At 41.6% G+C, this 20605-nt stretch overlaps 1 protein-coding gene across 6 annotated transcripts in view; it reads right to left on the minus strand.

The window, feature by feature from the left end:
* The window catches only part of chd9 (chromodomain helicase DNA binding protein 9), a 194082-nt gene extending 173977 nt beyond the window's left edge, over positions 1–20105 (minus strand). For 5 of the 6 annotated variants that reach the window (XM_033036335.1, XM_033036340.1, XM_033036336.1 and 2 more), the window contains exon 1: positions 19775–20104. The gene's annotated coding sequence lies outside the window, so the exon portion shown is untranslated. Of the gene's footprint in view, positions 1–19774 lie in introns of all 6 variants that reach the window. The other variant, XR_004414545.1, reaches the window with a different exon arrangement.
* Between the last annotated feature and the right edge of the window lie 500 nt (positions 20106–20605).

Here is a 20605-nt window from a genome sequence, read left to right on the forward strand (position 1 = left end):
TGACAAGCAGATTAGTCCAACCCATAATTGCAGTGGATAATATTAAAGCATCACGGACAACAGAGGATTAGATTAGATGATATACAGGTTCTGACCTATTAGCAGAAATAGCTTATTTATGCACTGTAGTTTATGATTCCACCCATGCACATCAGATCTTACTTTCAGTAATGAAAGTTGTGTTCCTGTACATCTGACCACGAATGCACAGCCTGGTTAAATGGAAAAATGAAGTCATTCCTACCACTGCCATGATGACAGAAAAGGGAAAGCACAGCGATATATTTATCTTGTGCAGCCGAAGTCTTGAGAAAGAAAATATACACAATGTGCTAAGAAATCACTGGAACAACTTGTTGGTGCAGTACAGTCACACACAATAGTCCCTTGGAAGGCGAGGGAAACAAAAATCCAACCAGCTTAGCGCAGATATCAGCAGGCACACCTAGTAGCGAACTACAGCTCGTCCATAGGCAAACAGTTTAGTTACATTCAAGCCTAATCAGGTGAGAAATGATGCAAAGCCACGTGAATTTTATACCAGGTTTTTAATACTCAGAACATATATTTTTTTTAATTTAATTGGCAGTACTCTCAAAATACACAACATTTATATTCTGGGACTGATTCCAGAGTACTGGCGGCAGCACAACAACAAGTGCCTGTGCAATCCTGCTCAGCAGTCTGGAACCTGAAGGCGGGGAGAACTTAAGGTGAGACTGCGTCGTGAATTTTTTTTTAAATCGGCTGATGGAAAGAAAGCATTCTGTTTGGGGGGCGATGTTTAGATAGAACTGCCCTGTCAAAGAGGTAAAAGAGTAAGTTAAGCTGAGCCGAGGGTCCAAATCCATTTGGGAGTCCCACCATTCATTCTTTATTTATTTTAACTATTTGTATTCAGGAACTGACAGCAAACAAGTCAGGAAATTCTCTCATGTGGGTATACCAGGTACACTTAAGGGGAAAGAGTCACATTTTTCCCAAATAAATGATAGTAATTAAAAGGAGGCATGGAACAGGATTGGGAAGGTCGCAAATGTAGCACACAATGTTAAATAGTACAGCAGCTATAAGTAAAACAAATGCTAAATTGTACCACTAAATTGTACGACTACACTACACAGTTAACTACTGTGTTCACGTTGGATACCCTATTACAAAATACACATTTAAACCACAGGATTGACCCCTTACAGTGAAGGGTCCAATTGCTCCAAGGCTGAGAATTTGAGGCCCTTTTGCACTGAGGCTGACAGACGTATTAGGCAACTTAGATGAGGCAACTCCACAGAACTAGTTTGCGACATACCAACAGGCTTGAAAATGGACTGATCATTTAAACCCATCAATAAGACAATTTATGTCACAGTGATCGCTTAGTTTTCATTGATGAACATTCTTTTCCCACAAAAGCAGCAAAAGTGAACAGTTCAGACTCAAAGCCAAATTAAGTCAGGGAAATAAAGGAAAAAATAATGGGCCCAGTTTTGGCATAGTTGAAATTGCAACATTTGTTATTAAGTAACAATATTTTAGTGATTTATATGTGTAGTTGAATGTGTAAAATAAAGTTGTCAGCAAATCAACTCCATTAAAAAATTTAAAAAAATTAAAAAAATTGTCAAAACACAGGTGACTATGAAATGGTTTCACTGTAAAGTTCCCAGAAAATGTGATACATTGTTGCACAAGCTGCAATTCCCCCACCTAGTTTTTTTCCAGAATATTCGTTATAATTTTTACTTTTTTAAGTTTATATCACTTCAGCTTCTACTTTAATCTTGCATATCAGTTCCAATCTTAATCATATGCTCTATAAAAAGTCTAAAATAGTAGTCAAACAGTGCTTATTACTCCCTCGAAACAAAAGGTGTTGGAGGAACTCCGTGGGTCAGGCAGCATCTGCGAAGGAAATGAGACTGGCCATGAATCCAGCACTTTATGTTTTATTCAAGATTCTAGCATCTGCTGGGATTTGAAGGCACATGACTGAATCAAAAATTTTGATCTGTGAATGATGGATCAGCAACTTAACTGTGAGACAAGTCTGGGTTTTTTAGGTTAGAGTGAGTAAGGGGAATGGAAAATTTGAGGTGGTTGATGTCCCGGCGGCAGTTGGAAATGAAACGGTCTAAGAAAGTAGAGGGCCATCCGGGGGAATCCAAGAAGAGGGGTTCCTTTGGAGACCTTTAGGTTAGAGTGAGTAAGGAGAGTTTTAGGTTAGAGTTTTAGGTTAGTCTGAAGAAGGGTCTCGTCCCGAAACGTCACCCATTCCTTCTCTCTGGAGATTCTGCCTGTCCTGCTGCGTAACTCTAGCATTTTGTGTCTAACTGTGAGACAACTGGACCCACTGAATTTATATTTGGGATGGCGACAGAGTGGATTAGCAGTTAAAACTTCAGGGACAGGTTAGATTTTGATCCAGAGTGCTGTCTATAAAAGGTCTCGTGGTCACAAAGGTTTCCTCAAGTACTCCAGTTTCCTCCCATGTCCCAAAGACACATTGTTAAGTTAGTGGGTTAAGCTAAAATTGTCTCCCTAGTTTGCACATCAGGAGAATTTAGTGTAATTGATGGGCATGCGAGAGAGAATAGATTATGGAAAACAGCTACCTGTTCGGAGGAGGAGCCATCTTGGGGAACGGCTGCTAACCAGCAGCGGTCCGTTTAATTCGCTTTTTTAAAAAAAAGTTTTGAGTAAGTCCTGTGTTTCGTCTGTTGGAGAAATTGACTTTTTAATGTGGGGGGTAGGGGGCAATTCTACTTCTAGGTCCCTACCTGGTTGGTGAGGCAGCTTTTTCTCCGGGCAGCACGTCGACCCGTCCTCGTGGCCTACCAGCGGGCTTGGAGCGCCGTTTCCTGGCGGGGACCACCCAGCACCTCGGCCTCGGTGGTGGCACAGCGCTGGAGCGCTTTCGTGGAGCGGGCGATGCCTTGCCTGGGTCGCCGCGCTGGATCGACGCGCTGGAGCTCCGGTGAGCTGTGACCGCCGAGTTCAACACCTCCGGGCTGCGGGTCTGCGGAGCGGAGCGGGCGGCGCCGACTTTAACATCGGGAGCCTGGGTGCTCCAAACCGGCGCGGCCTTGTCGGCTTCGGAAGCCGCGGTCCCCAGTCAGGAAGCGGCCGTTCCAGGTGGTCCAGCCGCTGAGAGGACTCTCCCGACGCCGGTGAGAACGGCCAGGAACATCGGGCCTCCGTAGAGGCAATTGCGGTGGCCTCAATAGGCCTGACTTTGGGTGAACTGGGGTTGGGGACTGGACATGGTGCCTTCCCTCACAGTGGTAATCCATTGTGGGGGGATGATTTTTTTGTCTGTAAGTAAACCTGTTAGTCTTTGTCCAAGATGGCTGTCGGAAGGGAGAGTGGACGCTGGCGCGCTTTAGCTGCCGCTGCTCTCTCTTCACACTGTGTTTTTGATTTTTTTGTTTTTGGACTGAATTCTGTTTTTAATTTGTGTCTCTGTGATGTCTTTATTATTTATTTTATTCTGATTATGTTTTATTATTCTTGTTAATCTCTGTAAGGTGTCCTTGAGATTTCTGAAAGGCGCCCAAAAATAAAATGTATTATTATTATTATTATAGGGAAATGAGTGGGGAAAATCAGTATTGATGGGTGTATTTTAAGAGCTCGCATATTTGTGATAGATGGAATGGCTCCCTTCAGTGTCCTACAGAAATATGCAGTCAAGGACTGATATAATAGTTTCTCACCCTTTGTCTGTCCTATATTTTCAACTTATTTACTGCCTTTATGACCTTCCACAATGGATCTGTTCACTGGCAACCAAAAATGCAGCAGATAGGTGGCAGGACCTATAGATTCACAATGATTTTTGAAAGCACTCTCTCAGACTGTACAATAGCAAAACATCAAGAACTAGATTTCAGAATTCAATACCAACTGCTCGACTGGCAACATAGAGTTAAGCAACAGTGACAGTAGGAACACAGATGACTGTACGGCATACATTCCAACACATTGCCATATGCTGGAAAATAGCTCTTTACAGCTGCCAACAAACACACACATAATGGATCACAGTATTTTTAAAGAAAACCGTTCGTCAGACCAGTAAGTGACATGTACAAATCTACATATTCTTTGATCGCTCAGCATAATGCAAGGCAAAATTATCAAATTTAGAATATGCGTCATGTTTTGTTTTGCAATATATTTACCAATTTTATTTATTTCATGGATTCGACTCTTCACAAATTATAACGGATTAAATTTAGAGGCATGTACTGAAAGTGCCAGATAGTGCGGAGAAAAAGAGAATGAACATATCAGGTCACGAACCTTTTTATCAGAGCTGGAGAAGCAAGAAAACAAATTGCAAATAGGGAGAAGGTGAAGAGATAGACAGAAAGTCTGTAATAATATGCAGACCAAAGTTGTCAAGGTAATAATTACTTTAAAAACCAACAATTATAGACAGAAGAGAGAAAAAATAAAATTGAAACAGGAATATACAGCCACAAGGAGTGGAATAAATATTAAAAAAGGTAGTTACCAGAAATGGGTAACTTAAGCCACAATGTAACCAGACAGACGATTGTTCCACCAGACCACATTGCATAACATTAGAGCAAAATAGGTAACAAAGACGGAGGGATCAGAGAAGGATTGAGATAAAAAAATTAAAACAGAAGTTCAGGGTTGACCTTACTTCTGACTGGAGATGTTCTGTAAAACAGTCATCCAATCTGTATTTGCTTTCTCTAATGCACAAAAGACCACGTCATAAACATTCAATGTAATACACTAGATTGTAAAGGCCTGTTTGTGTGCCTGAAAGACATTAAACAAAACAGGAGTCTTATCCATTGCAGTTGCATGGGAAAAGTGCCACGAGGAAAGAATGGTCGGTGGAAATGGAAATGCAAACCGGGACTCCAGAGAGGTCCATTTTAAATGCTGAAAAGAGGAGGCCATGGTGAAAAATATGAAGAATGCACTGTTGAATGTGAAGGGCGGTGGAAGAACATCTGAAGAAGGATCCTGACCTGAAATGTCACCTATTCATGTTCTCCAAGGATGCTGTCTGGCCCACTGAATTACTCCAGCACTTTTCTCCTTCGAGATAAGGAGATACCTGGAATATTAATCACTGCATCATACACAGGATTCCAACATGGCTCCATCACCATAGTCCTATATTCTTCCTTCCCACATTTTATTTCTTTATGCAATGCATTTACACCTGCTGGCAATAAACAGATGTGATTAAGTAATATACCTGAAAGTGTTAGAAATACTCAGGTCAAGCAGCATCTATGGAAGGAGAAAGAGTTTACATTTCCATTGACGACGTACCACTGAAAAAATATACAAGAAAAACAAAAATACTGGCCAACAACATGGATTACTCCAATATGCTGCTCAATTGTTAAGTTCCATTACTGATGCATTTCAAATTCTAACACCTGCAGAGCTTGTGGCTCCAAAATAATATTCCAATGGAAATCTTTGTATATCAAATTATGTCTCAAAGTTATTGCACATTTTATTACTACATTTGAAAGTAGGTCAACGTCCTCATGAACAAAATTCCCCAGAGGATCTCCTTTTCGCATAGCTTCCATTAATATGGAAACAGCTGCCCATGTTAAGATCAGAAGGGTTTTCTTCACCTGGCAAGCAAAGTAGACAACCGTGGCACAAGCTGGGAAGCAGAGCTACATTTAGTGTGTCTGAAGTTCAATTTTGCATTCAATTTAGGGCGTCTGAAGCTCAATTACACATTTCCAAATGCAAAGCAAAAGCTCAATTATTCTTCCTGTTGTTCAATACATTTTCAACTGGTTGGGGGGCACTTTGGAAACAACTAATGAAATCACACTCACTGGAAATATGATAAAAATGCCACATAAAAAGCTGGTGCACAAGATAAGAGCTCCTGATATGGGGGGGGGGGGGGGGGGGGGGGGGGCGGGAAGAGGAAAGAAAGAGGAGAGGTGGAGGAGGAAGAGAAGTGCGTTAATATGAATTGAACATATCGTATTGAAGGCAGAGATTTGGGGAAAAAATAATATTTTTCAGGCTGGAAGAGAGGTGCCTCAAGGATTATATCTTGGCCTCCAATTATTTCATGTCAATGGCCCCTCGTGCAAGGTTTATCAACAACTTTAAAATAGAGATCACAGGGATATTCAAACCATTCAAGAGCAAGGTGTTTTTAAATGAGAGTGCAAACTTGGCAATTTGAGTTTAATATGGAAAAATGTCAAATCAAATGCTTCATTCAGGAATAGAAATCTAAAAGATTACTCTTAATGGCTGAAGACTGCAAATGAACCGAGTGCAAGGGATCTAGGTGTGTTAGTGCACACAAGTGGTTGGGAAGGCAAATGGCACATTGGCCTTTACTAGACAAGAGTTGGCATTTTGAAATGGGGAAACATTGTTAGAACTGCACAGGGTAATACCAAGGCCACATTTTGGTGTACTGTGCAACTTTGGTCTGCTTCTTTAAGACAGTATAAGCTAGCATTGAAGGCAGTCCAAAAGCCATTCACTTAGATAATTCCAGGATCAGAGTCTTGTTACACCACAAACAGAAGGAAGTCATGTGTATGTAGGAATTTTCTCTTGCAGGGGTGATCCTCTAGAACACTCTACCACACAGTCATTGATGTTAGATTACTGGAAGTATTTAAAGATACATTTTTGACAGAGCTCTCAGTGAATTGAGAGCTATGGCGAGGGAATGAGACCTGGGACTGATTAGCCATGATCACACCGAACGGTGGTGCAGTCTTGAGGAACTGAGTGGCCTATTCCTGGTCATACATTCCCAGGTTCTTAAAACCACAAGTAAGTATGTCACAGAACTCAAAGGTTAGTCTTCTCCACATTTATATTAGTAGGTCCATAATATAATAACTGCAAATATAAAATAATTCAAATGTATTCTTGGAAGTGAGTGACAAGGCTCTCAAAAATCTACAGAATTCCTTTCACCATCTCAAAGCAGAACACTGGCAACTCGGGATGGACCAAAAAGTACCCACCTAATCAGAAATGCCCACACCCAATCAGCAAATACAAACATACTTAGTTAATATAAACAGGAAATCGCTAGCTCGCATGTAATATTTCTAGTGCTCTGAAAATTGACGGATGCATGCTGGAAGCAAGACATGAAAAGATTTACAATCATCATTTTTTTTTAAAAAGTTTGTCTGGTTTACAGGTTGCAAAACAAAATAAGTGGTGCATGACTATAATTTCACTTGGGTCAGTGTTACATTTACAGCCCAGAAAGAAGTAGCATTTTACTAATTGGATGGGTTTGATATTGAATATAAATTTTAATGCCATGTTTATGGAACTGAACCATGATAAATTGATAAAAGGATGGCAATAATTAGGTGGCATTTTTAATTGCCTCGTATTCAATTACTGGAATGATTATAGAACTGCAGGCATGAAGAACACAAACATGTAAAGTAAATGCTTTTCTGCATGATTAGTCAACAACGCACAAACATATGGTGTTACTAGGATGACATGCGACCCTTTGTTAAGATTGCACCTCCGTAACTATTGCCAGCATCCACTCCAATGTCTGCCCCTCTGCCCTGCTTACTTTCTAAGTAACATCTAGCTCTAATGTTCCATCATTCTTCCAGCCGTCCTACAATCAAGCACCTTCCATCAACATCCCAAGCAAAACTCCAGTATCCATACTCTAACATTAGTCAGGAAATGGTGTTAGGTAAACTGTTGGGACTGAACGCAGATAAATCCCCAGGGCCTGATGGTCTGTATCCCAGAATACTCAAGGTCGTGGCCCGAGAAATTGTGGATGCATTGATGATCATTTTTCAATGTTCTATAGACTCTGGATCAGTTCCTGTGGACTGGAGGGTAGATAATGTAACTCCACTTTTTAAGAAAGGAGGGAGAGAGAAAACGGGGAATTATAGACCAGTTAGCCTTACATTGGTAATGGGGAAGATGCTTGAGTTGATTATTAAAGATGTAATTACAGTGCATTTGGAGGCAGTGACAGGATTGGTCAAAGTCAGCATGGATTTATGAAGAGGAAATCATGCTTGACTAATCTTCTGGATTTTTTTGAGGATGTAACAAGAATAGATAAGGGAGACCCAGTGGATATGGTGTATCTTGAATTTCAAAAAGCCTTTGACAAGGTACCACACAAGAGATTAGTGCGCAAAATTAGAGCACATGGTATTGGGTATTGACATGGATAGAAAACTGGTTGGAGGACAGGAAGCAAAGAGTAGGAATTAACAGGTTCTTTTCAGAATGGCAGGCAGTGACTAGTGGGGTGCCACAAGGCTCGGTGCTGGGAACCCAGTTATTTACAATATATATTAACGATTTAGAGGGAATTAAAAGTAACATCTCCAAGTTTGCGGATGACACAAAGCTGGGTGGCAGTGTGAGCTGCGAGGAGGATGCTATGAGACTGCAGGGTGACTTGGATAGGTTGGATGAGTGGGCAGATACATGGCAGATGCAGTATAATGTAGATAAATGTGAGGTGATATACTTTAGTGGCAGAAACAGGAAGGCAGATTATTATCTGAATGGTGTCAGATTAGGAAAAGGGGAGTCGCAACAAGACATGGGTGTGCTTGTACATCAGTCACTGCAGATACAGCAGGCAGTGAAGAAAGCTAATGGCATGGTGGCCTTCATTTGCGAGATGATTTGAGTTTAGGAGCAAGAAGGTCCTACTGTCGTTGTACAGGGCCCTGGTGAGACCTCATCTGGAGTATTGTGTGCCATTTTGGTCTCCTAATTTGAAGAAGGACATTATTGCTATTGAGGGAATGTAGTGTAGGTTCACCAGGTTAATTGCCAGGATGGCGGGACTGACATATGATGAAGAATGGGTCGACTGGGCTTGTATTCACTGGAATTTAGAAGGATGAGAGGCATTATAGAAGCATATAAAATTCTCAAAGGATTGGACAGGTTAGATGCAGGAAAAATGTTCCCGATGTTGGGGGAGTCCAGAACCAGAGGTCACAGTTTAAGAATAAGGGGTAGGTCATTTAGGACTGAGATGAGGAAAAACCTTTTCACCCAGAGAGTTTTGAATGAGTGGAATTCTCTGCCACAGAAGGCAGTGGAGGTCAATTCACTGGATGTTTTTAAGAGTTAGATTTAGCTCTTAGGGCTAAAGGAATCAAGGGATATGGGGAAAAAGCAGGAACAAGGTACTGATTTTAGATTATCAGCCATGATCATATTGAATGGCGGTGCTGGCTTGAAGGGCCAAATGGCCTACTCCTGCACCTATGTTTCTATGTTTCTAACCCTCGCAACCCCCCCCCCCCCCAATAGTCCACATGCAAGTTTCCTTGCCTTATCTTTTCATGAAAAATAATGCTCATTTAAACGATTCTTCATGTTACAGATTCTGTTTTAATTGCCAAGTTTAAACAAAACATTAAATTTGAACAGTGTGTGAAATATGTCCAACTTCCTCTTTCAATCTTGCGATAATTCCCTCTCGCTATTTTTTAGCCTGCTAATGCCCTCTCGCTATTTTTTAGCCTATTCATAGCTTATCAGAATTTTTTTAAATTCTAACAGATCAGTCCTTTAATTTCTGCTGGAGTGACAAAAGTGTCTGCAATTCCAAGTTTTGCTAACTGTCTTCCTTGTATCCTTTCCACCATGTAATGCCATATCTGCTCTAGCACAGCCCAAACAACAAAATATACAATCCAAGCTCAGACTTTTCGGTTCCAAAGTAAAGACATTAAATTCTGATAGAACTCTTTATAATTATAAACAGGTTTGATAGGAAGAACACGGAGAAACTGTTTCCACTTCTGGGTGAGCCCAGAGTGAAGGAGAATACATAGGATACCAATGATGAAAAAAAGTTTTAAGAGCAATTTCCTTTGAAGGAGTACATTAATGGTGTGGAATTTACTTTGCACATGAAGCCGATACCAAGAAAACAGGAGCAGCATGTGAAAGGCATGAATAGGGATGAGAATAGAAATATAAAGATGAGGATAGGAAGAAGCAAATGAACCAGAACAAACTTTGTGTTAAGTATAAAGGCCAGCATAAATCAGTTAGAGCACATAACCAACAAGGAGGCTGCAAATTTTACATGCTATCAGATGCAAAAGGATAGATCCTACCAAAACTATGTTGTATTGTTTATAATTACAAACTACATACAATAAAAAAGACAGACTTTGTTAAAAATAGTAATTGGGACCTCTCTAACAAATTTCCATCCAACTTCACACAGTGATTTAAATTTCAGTATTTTATTCAATTCTCCAATGCACAATCTATAACTTGGCTTGTGGAGCAATTCATCAATCATAATGCTGACCAGATATATTCTCAATATCTTGATGGAAGTTTAATGGAAATTTAATTCCAGTCATTGATTACTACAACATTTTGGGTGAAGAGTACCATTTAATTTATCTCAATTTACACAAAAGACTACGAAAGTTGAGTATTACTGACTTCCAAAGGTCTGATTTTACATTTCCATAAATTCCAATCACTGTCCAAGCACACCTACTGCACAGGCATGCATAATGAAAACATGCAAAAGAAAAACCTCCACCCTTCTCAATGTAACAAACCAGACGTACGCCATTGTCACTAACCTGTACAAGAGTGGACCATTCAGTCCTGACTTGGATTGTAGCTCAGCTCAAGGTTATTTGCCATCTTTATTCCTTTTCCCTTGATGTCACTAGCTAAAGACCAGTTGAACTTTTCAATCAGTCCAGCATACACAATCTTTCCCCTAACGATCCAGATTCCCAATCTCACATCAGCAAATATTGGTCACATTTAGTACACCATTTACAACAAAGTTGATGTGCAGATTTCAAATCTTAATTTCCTATCCAGTATGTTTAAGAATATTGCAAATTAAATGTTTTCAGCATCAGGAAGACAAGGCAACACAATAGTTTATGCTTGTGCAGTGAAAAGGTAAATTACATGTACAAAATAGAATACTTCAAATATGAATGGAGCATGGAGGCAATGGGATAAACTAGTTGTCATAAAGCTATTGATGATGGAATATTTCATCCCAATATAATATGTATACGAAGAGGCTGTGCATCTTTACTGTGGCTACAAAAAGAACACCTCCTACTATTGATTTAACCTGTTCTTCCCTTCTACTGTTCACTCACACCATCTGCAAATTGTTTTGAAAATTGAAAAGTTACCAATTCCAAATAGAAGCAAGAGGTGGCATCATCAACAGGACCATATTAAAACAGCCCAATCAATACATTTAAAACAAACATTTCTGCTCAAGGCATTCATGGTTATAACATTATTGCCTATAGGATTGGGGTAAAATTTATTTAGAGAGCCTAAATGTATGTTACAGATCCATCAGATAATGTAATATATATTACAGAAGGTCCAAAACTTGTAGTAAATTTTCCAATGACTAAAACTATTCAGAAATATTCAGTTCTGGGGCACTGACCATAACCAGATTTGAAATACTACACTGCTTTGATAGGACATTATTCTCGAGCTGAACAGGATTTGGTGGAATTATATTTTAAACATTTTAGCCAAATGGAGAGGAGAGAATAAACAAAGAAAACCAAAATAATTTCTATTCATGGTGATTACTTTCAATCACAAAACGCTCCACAAGTTGAAGCATTCTTTATTACGAATAAAATGAGATGGTAACATACGTATTTGCAATATGTTAATAGATGAAGTGAGGCAAAATAGAAAGGGGTGGGAGATTGGAGTCATAATTAGAGAATGCTATGTTTAGGTAAGATTGAAGTAACGATGGAGAAAAATACGGGGAACTATAACATTATTTCTTATGCTAGGAAAACTTGGAAAATGTCTAAGCATATGCTGGTCAAATGAATCTGGATGTCCTTGTGCATAAAAGAATGAACAAGGGGAGAAAATAATAATAAATTAATTGTCCTTTTTGCAATAGGTATGAAACGGAACACTAAAGTAGTCTTACAGCAATTGTACGTGGCTTTGATGACAACAGCTGGTCTACAGTGTGCCGTATAGGCCTCAGTAACAAAAGGATATAGTTGCCTTGGAATCAGTGCAGCAGACATAAACTGAGGACACATTCTGTAAGTTTTGCAAATACTCAATGGAGTTGAGAAAAATGAGCAGTATTTAATTGAAAGACACCAGATTCTGAAAATGTGGGACAGATAGAGGCTGTAAAGCCAATTTGCTGTGTGCAGAACCTAGAATTGTGAGGGAAGGGGTGGTGGTAAAATTGTATCGGGATAAAGAGAACCATTTAGATCAGAGAAGCAGAGAAATGTCTTCACTTAAAATCGCTGATCTTTAAAATGTTACAAACAGAAATCTGTGGATGCTCAGTAAACTAAATAATTCAAAGTGGAGATTGAAAGATTCATGGTATCAAGTGAGAATCCAAATTATGACACTTGAGAGGAAGGATCAGCCATGATCTTGAACTTTGGAACAAATGTTTGGGCAGCACAGCCTAGACTTGCTCTTTTTTTCCAATGCAGTACATTCTTATATTGTGGTTCTTTTCAAAGAATTATGAGCCTTCTGGAACTGATTACAGAAAACATGTGGAAAGTGGAGAATCTAACCTGGCCTTCAAAAGAGAGCTGGACACATGCTTCAGAGCAGAAAGTGTCAAACAACGAGCATAAAATATCCTCATCAATCCCCTTTGTTTTTATCCTCAATAGATAGTAACTATCTTTCCTTAACAAATACATGCTGAATTCCTTGACTTGTGCGGCATTAAAAGAAAAACTTATTTCCAATAATTTTTCTTAGGATGTCACACTGTCTGGTCTTGAGTCTATGTATGCATTTACCCTTAAAAAACAGAACCTAGGATCAACCAGCGCAAGTTCATCTGGTTTGCACTCACTGTTCTTGCAGCTCTTACTAAATACACAGTGGTGCACGCTGCCTTTTCGCACCAAAGACCTGGGTTCAATCATGACTACGGGTGCTGTCTGTACAGAGTTTGCACAGTCTCCCTGTGACCATGTGGGTTTTCTCTGGGTGCTCTGGTTTCTTTCCACATTCCAAAGAAGTGCAGGTTTCTAGGTTAATTGGCCTCTGTAAAATTGCCGCTAGTGTTTAGTGTATGTGTGATCGTTGGTCAGCAGACTTGGTGGGCAGGGTGGGCCCGTCTCTAAAATAAACACACTAACCTATATCCACTTATCACTTGCCAAGCTTTGTTGCACCCCACCATTTTTTCCAAGCTTTCTCTCCCCACTACAATCAATCTGAATCCGACCTGAAACATCACCTATCCTTAACAATTTTCTATGAACTACTTTAATATTTGTGCCTTCAAACACGACCAAAAACATTAGTACCCAGTTCTACGTATGTAAAATCCATGTCTCGTAAGGGACCCCTCAAAAGAAAAAGTGCTTGCGCTATAAATCTGACCCTCCCAGGAAATAATTATGTACCACTGTCTATGGCCTGGATTCACCCATCAACTGAAATAAGAATTAGTCAGCTTTGGGTTTTGGGCATCGGTAGCATTTATTACCCATCCCTACAGAAGTTGACAAAGACCCACGTTCTTGAACATGCTGGTAATCCTTTTGGTGAAGGGACTCTCAATGCTGTTTGGGAGGGAGTCACAGAGTTCTGACTCAGCGATAGTGAAGGAACAACAACACATTCCCATGATTGTGTGTAATCACAAGAAGAATCTGCAAATGGTTGACCCAATGACATTAAGGCTCATGCTCTTCTTGTTGACTGATTCTGTAGGTTTGGAAGGTTCTGTTGCGATTTCCTTGGGGAAATAGCAGTACATTCTGCCGATGGTCTATACTGCAGTCAGGGTGCCAGTGGTGGAGTAAATTAATGTTTAGGTTGGTGGATGGCACTCTAATCAGCTGATTTGCCCTGGATGGGATTGAGATACTCAAGAGTGATTGAAGTTGCACTCTTCCAAGTTGAGTGTAATCCATCATGCTATCACAAATCCCTTGTAAATATTGCAAAGGAATTGGGATGACAGGAGGAGTTATTCTCCCCAGAATAACAATCCTCTGACCCTCTTCTACAATCACAGTCTTTGTGGATGAGATTTAATTCAATAATGATCCGCAGGATAAAAATGGGAGAGGGTTAGACAGCATCCCTGTAGAAAAGGAATAGATGATGTTTCTGGTTGAGACCATTCTTCAGTCTGACTCAGATGGTCTTGACCCAAAACGTCACCTAATCCTTTTCTCCAGCGATGCTACCAGCTGAGTTACTCCAGCATTTTGTGTCTATCTTTGGTGTAAATCAGCATCTGCTGACATGACAATTCCTGCATATAAGAATGGAAGAGGACAGTTATTGGAGACCAAGTGACATACTCCAGCAATGATTAATTTCTCACGTTTCAAAATCTTTGATCAATTCACCCTTAACTGATTAAAATCCAAGGCATATTATGCCAGTCTGTGTGATCGCTTCTTGTAATTTATGTCCTGAAATGGTGACTTATTTTTGTGATTTAATTCCAATTCCTCCTCATCCCCATAGTGTAGCGACCCAGAATATCTTCAGTATTTTAGATCAAGACCTCTATGGGCTTTCCATAGCCATGCCATCTCGTGTTCTTTTCTACATCTAAAGGGTGGAGCTCCATCAACCTTATGGTGAATCTCTGTATATTAATGATCTGCACGCCTGGCCTCCAGCACTCTTGAATCGGCACTGAAACAAATACTCTGTGCATTCTTTTTGTTCAATTTACACTTTTCTGACAGTGTTATCCATTTACTATAGTTTTGCCCAATCAGAATCTACTACTTTATAATAATATGTTGTGCTGTAGATTGCTTACAATGTACATCTTTGCCATTAAATTGGATATATGTGCCTTCCTATTCCATCACTTAAAGTTCAGTCCTGCCTGCCTGCCTATTGCACTGCCCAATTTCTCAACTGCAGCTCAGCCACTTGCCAAACCAGTCAATAACCTGTCATCAATTCATGAACTTCAGTCAAGCCAACCACTTATGAAGAGACTTCCATCAAGCTCTATACTTTATGAACAAATAAATAATATACACAGAATCTCCGTTCTAAGTCCTCGTTGGACTATTTAGTTAGGATTATCAGGGCTCAAACCAACTCTGATCAGCTGAAGATTTTCAAGAGGTTCAGTCACTATTGTGCACCATAGAATCTAGTAATCTCTCAGCATTAGATGTCAGATTGACAGGTCTGCAATTTGCTCATTTTCCCCTCGTGCTTTTCGTAAATAGTGAGCAAGATGTGCAATTTTCCAATCTTAGAAAACAGTGCATAAATCAGGAATAAAACAAAAAATACTTGAAAGTGAGCCAAACTCAGAGGAAGAAATACAAAACAGAGCATAGGAGATGATAATAGAAGTTTTCTAACATTCTTATTTACTTGCTTTAAAACTCTGGAATAAACAATCTACATGCAGATTGGCAAACAATTAACGTTGCAATAGATTAACGATGTATTAATGGTGAAGGTTTCTTCACTTCCAGAAACCATTACAAAAATATTTGTTTAGCCTTCCCATGTTTTCCACTGCTATCTATCTCGTCCCCAGCTATGTCATTGTTTTGGTCAATGCTGCTGATAAATTTACTATCAATAAACACAAAATGATGTTCCTAACTTCAAAATGTACAATTCCAAGATTAATTCACCCAAACCTCAATGGAACATTTTGAAAGTCTATAATGATCAACAACTGAAAACAATAAAAAGTAACCTTCAACAAGCACTTCATAAGAAACACACATTAATTTCCCAGGCAGAGTACTCCCATAAATCAAGTGATGGATACTCAAGAAACACTCACTTAGGTTTAAAAGAATTATGAACTACATAGCCCACATTACTTGGTTATTTTTCAGACTCCTCTCCATCGAAGTCTATATTTTCCAAACATTCAATACTGACCAAAAACCTATTTCTATTACCCAGAATCTATTTTCAGGATTGACACAAACATCAATCCTGATAGTTCATTTAGGTTTAATAGCACAATTGAACCTCACCCATTCTACGTTATTGCCACCACAAAATTGGGTTAAATCAAGTTTAAGTGTAATTTACAATGCAATAAGTGACACCAAATATATTCACTGTGCAGGTTCTATTGCGTAACCTAATTAACCTGCCATAATTTTGAGATAAACCACATGTGCAGTAACTGTTGAAATTATCATTGTTAAAGAAAGTGAAGAGTTAGATAACATCAAGATCAGAGTATAGCAATAAAACCTGGAAAATCAGCTGGAGATATTAATCAATGGCTAGTTGAGCTTTAAAATACCCAATCATTGTGGAAGACAGGGAAAAAAAGGGGATTCATTTTCGTAAAAAGAACCAAAACTGGAGACTGACCAGGTGACATTAAAACAACAGTACTAAAAGGCATATATTTATGCCCAGCCACATAAGTGGGAGAGAAAAATCATACAACTGTAATTCATCAAGGCAGATTGTATGGGATGTTCTTTCTTATATGCTATCTGGGAGTTATAACTAAGCTACCAGTGGAAGCTAGTCAAATACAAGATAGTATTTTGATTTAAAAAGAGCAAGATAAGTGAGACAGTAACTATGTAGAATGTTTTTGAATTGTTGGCCGAGGATACATTTTCAAGTGATTTCCTGGCACAAAAAAAGATAGGTTTCAAAAATAAGTGAACATGACAAAGTGTGTACGCTTTTTAAAAAAAACAGAGGATAGTGAGTGTATGGAACGAGTTGCTGGAGGAGGTAGTTGAGGCAGGTAGTAACGCAACATTTAAGAAACATTTGGACAGGTACAGACGAATATGTGCCAAACGCAGGCAGGTCAGACTAGTGTAGATGGGACATGCTGATCCGGATGGGCAAGTTGGGCCGAAGGACCTGTTTCCACACTGTATGGCTCTATTATGCTTGCTTCCCAAAATGAAAAGTTCATATCTTTCTTTTTTATTTATTTAGCTCTGGTTGGAAAATAGTGAGAGGGCAAAAGAAGCGAGATTGTGAAAGCTGCCGTAAACGATTCCAATCTTTTCTTGAGATCACATTTCTATGGCTCTTATGGAAGATGGATTAAAAGTTAAGAAGCATCTCTAAACTAATGATCAGGATATTTCTTAAATTTGCACATTCAGAGAACAAAAATATCACTAGAAGTGGTCAGTAAATACCCAAACATTTAATTCTATGCTGCAATAAGAGAATTGAAATGTGAAGGGTAGCTTGAAGTGTAATTTATAGCAACAATGCTGTCAGGAAAATAAAATCATACTTGAATAGATTTGCACAAATATTACATAGTAACAACTTTTCAAACGGACCTACTGGAAAAAAACAACAAAATTGGCACATACTGATCACAGCATGGTATGGCCCAGGCTAAAGTAATGACTTTTATTTACTTAACACATTTCAAATTCTCTTGGACATATCAAAGTATATCAGAACCAAGCAACTATATCGATGGGACCAGATAGTCTATCTTGGTGACATTGATTGGAGACAAACATTGGCTAGCCACCTGGTTTCTCATGCGTCAAGATGTTGATGAAAAAAAACTCTTTAACATGAGCCCAAACCACTACAAAAATGAGGGTTGAGGAGAATGGGAAATCCAATAGATCAGGTCCTCTTTACAGAAAATTGAGCAAATTAGTTCATTGCCACTGTCAATGCTAATCCTGTCCCCCGAGAGTTTAGCCTCCTTATACCATGTTACAATACAATAACACTTTATTAGCCAAGTATGTTTTGCAACATATGAGGAATTTCATTTGCCAAGTCAGTCATACAAGTAAAAAGCAGTGGAACACACAAAATAAATTTTAACATAAACATCCACCAGTGACTCTTCCACATTCCTCACTGTGATGGAAGGCAACAAAAAGTTCAATCTCTTCCCTTCTTTGCTGCGAGTCATAATTAAATGAAGCACACTATGGGAATTTCCAAATCATTAATTGAAGCAGGATATCACTCTGACATCCCCACCACACACAGCGATGATGAATTGCCACAACCCTTAAAACTATATGAAAGCAGTGGAGCAAACTTTAGGAGAAATGCATCAGGACCATTAGGCCCCTCAATTCGATAACAGATGCAGTCTGCAAATAACACATGCTTAGGCACTTCTGTGTCTGTGTGTGTATTTGAGATAGAGAGATAAGTGTGCATACAAATTTCTTTGCGTAGACTGACATTGCATCGAGGCTCATGTGTTGAACTGGATTGTACAAGTCTGAATACACTGGGCAGTTTCACGTCCTGGCCTCCTTGAAGGGATAAGCAGCTGGCGGCGCGACACCAGTGAGTCAGTCAGTGGAGCTCTGCTGTACAATGGAGCCGTGACTCATGCGGTCAGAGCAGGCACATCCTCTTCCCTCCCAATCCCATGCCTTGCCTTGTCCTCTCCTACCCCTAACACCCCCTCCTCCTCCTTTCTCTTCTTTAAAAGACCGCACAAGTGGGGCCCCAGTGGCTCCCCTCCTTCTTCCTCCTCCACCTCCCCCACTTGTCTCCCCGTCTGGGTTTTTGTTTTGTGTTGTTGTTATTATTGCTGCGCGTTGCCAGTCCTAGCCCGACATTGCACGCACGTGTTTCCCACGTCGTTGTTGCTGCTGCTCGGCCGAACGCAAGGTAACGGGCGCGGGGGATGTTGTGGCGTCCACCGCCTCCTCCTCCTCCTGCTCTCTCCTCCCTCCTCCTCCAGCAGCCCCGGGGCGCGAAGGGGCAACGGCCGGGCGCTGCCAGGAGCGCGCGGGAATGGGAGTTCCCGCCCGGGCGCTGACAGGACAGGACGGGACGGGACGGGACAGGAGGGTGCAGGAGCGCTGACAGGAATGGCGCGAGGTTGCAAGATTCATAGCCGGGCTGACGAGGGCAGGAGAGGACTGGAGGGTGGTGCTGACTGGAAGGCATGGGGAGGACAGGACAAGAAACCCATTCCCGCCCGCCCGCAGGACAGGACATGACAGACGGGGCGAGGGCGCTGACAGCAGTGAGGGAGAGAGAGGGCGGGCGGGCGCCGACAACAACAACAGGAGTGCGGGCGGGCGGGCGGGTGCTGACAGGAATGGCGCGAGGGCGCAGCCCGGGGCCGGCGGGCGCTGACAGTAACGGCCGGAGCGCGGGGCCGCGGTGACAGCAACCGCGCCAAGAGAGAGAGAGAGGGAGAGGTGGGGGAAAAAGGTGCGGCGGTTCACTGACAGGACTAGACGACGCCAAGAGGGGAAAGAGATTAAAACCCCCAGGCGGCCGCTGACAGGAACGGTGCGAGCAGGGAGGACAGAGCCCGGCCGCTGACAGGACAAGACGACGCCATGGAGGGAGAGAGAGAGAGAGAGAGAGAGCAAACCCCGAGCTGGCTGGCGGCCGCTGACAGGAACGGCCGCAGCTATTTCCACAGCGAAAAAACCGCGGCGAGCATGGACACCGAGCTGCGCCATCGGCCTGCAGCTACACCAGGAGAACCCGGAGGAGGCACACACAGAGAGAGGAGAGGAAAGGAAAGAGGGGGGAAAAACAACAAGGCTGCCAGCCTTTCACAGGTTGTGTGCAATAGAAGTTACATTACACTTATCCCAGAGTGGCCTACTTCCCACATTCATTGTAAACTCCCCCCCTCCCCTAAAAAATAACGAGACATAAACCCCACAAAAATCACGACAGAAAGGGGAGGGGGGGGGAGAAAAATAATATAAACACCCCCCACTTTGGGATCTCATTGTTGCTGGTTGCTGGAAGCTGAACTTACCAGAGGAAAGGCCGGCTCTAAAGGAAGTATTTATGAAGAATGATTATTTGCGAAGTTTAGTACGGAGTCGACCTCAGCGCTCCGACTAACGTGATACATTTGCATATTTCTTTTTTGTTTTCTGATTGGACACTGGCTGCTTTTCGGGGTCACTGCCGACTCGGCTGCTTTATTAGAATTAGTTGTTGTATTTGCTTGATGGTGGGGGGGGTGGGTGGGTTTTGGGGGCACGGCGGGTGCTCCCCGCCGCAAGCGCTGGCGACGTTTCGGGGACGGGAATTTTGGGGGCGAAAAAGCCCGGCGTCGGTGGCGCCGTCCCAGACCGTCATGGCCGTCCGGCCGGCGGGCGGGGCAGCCAATAGGCGGCCGCCTTACATCGGCGGCGCCGCCGCTGCGGGGACTGCCGGCCTCGCTGATTGGCTGAGCCCGGGGGAGGAGGGGGTGGGAGGCGTAGCTCCCGGGCTCGGCCGGCCACACGTCAATCAGACCCGGGGCTGCAGGTCAGAGGCAGGCTTGGCTCAGCTGCAGCCAGAGCAGGCTGCAAATTGGCCCAGGTAAATATGAGCCTTGAAGAGAAAAGGAAGGGGGAAGGCTTACTTCGTCCAGGTAGCAAGCAAGTTAGTTTCACTTCCCCAGCGACAATTTTTTTTTTCACAGTCAATTCTGGAAGCCAGATGGGCGGTGAATCTGGAATGTATTTGGCACAATTGGCCAAATCAAGGCAGAGCTAGAGCTAGATATTTTCTTGAATGGTACGAGTGGCAGGGGTTATGGGGAGAAGGCAGGAGCATGGGGTTGAGAGGGAGAGATCAGCCACGATTGAATGGCGGA

Source organism: Amblyraja radiata, chromosome 17 (assembly GCF_010909765.2).
Source record: "Amblyraja radiata isolate CabotCenter1 chromosome 17, sAmbRad1.1.pri, whole genome shotgun sequence".
Lineage (NCBI taxonomy): Eukaryota > Metazoa > Chordata > Chondrichthyes > Rajiformes > Rajidae > Amblyraja > Amblyraja radiata.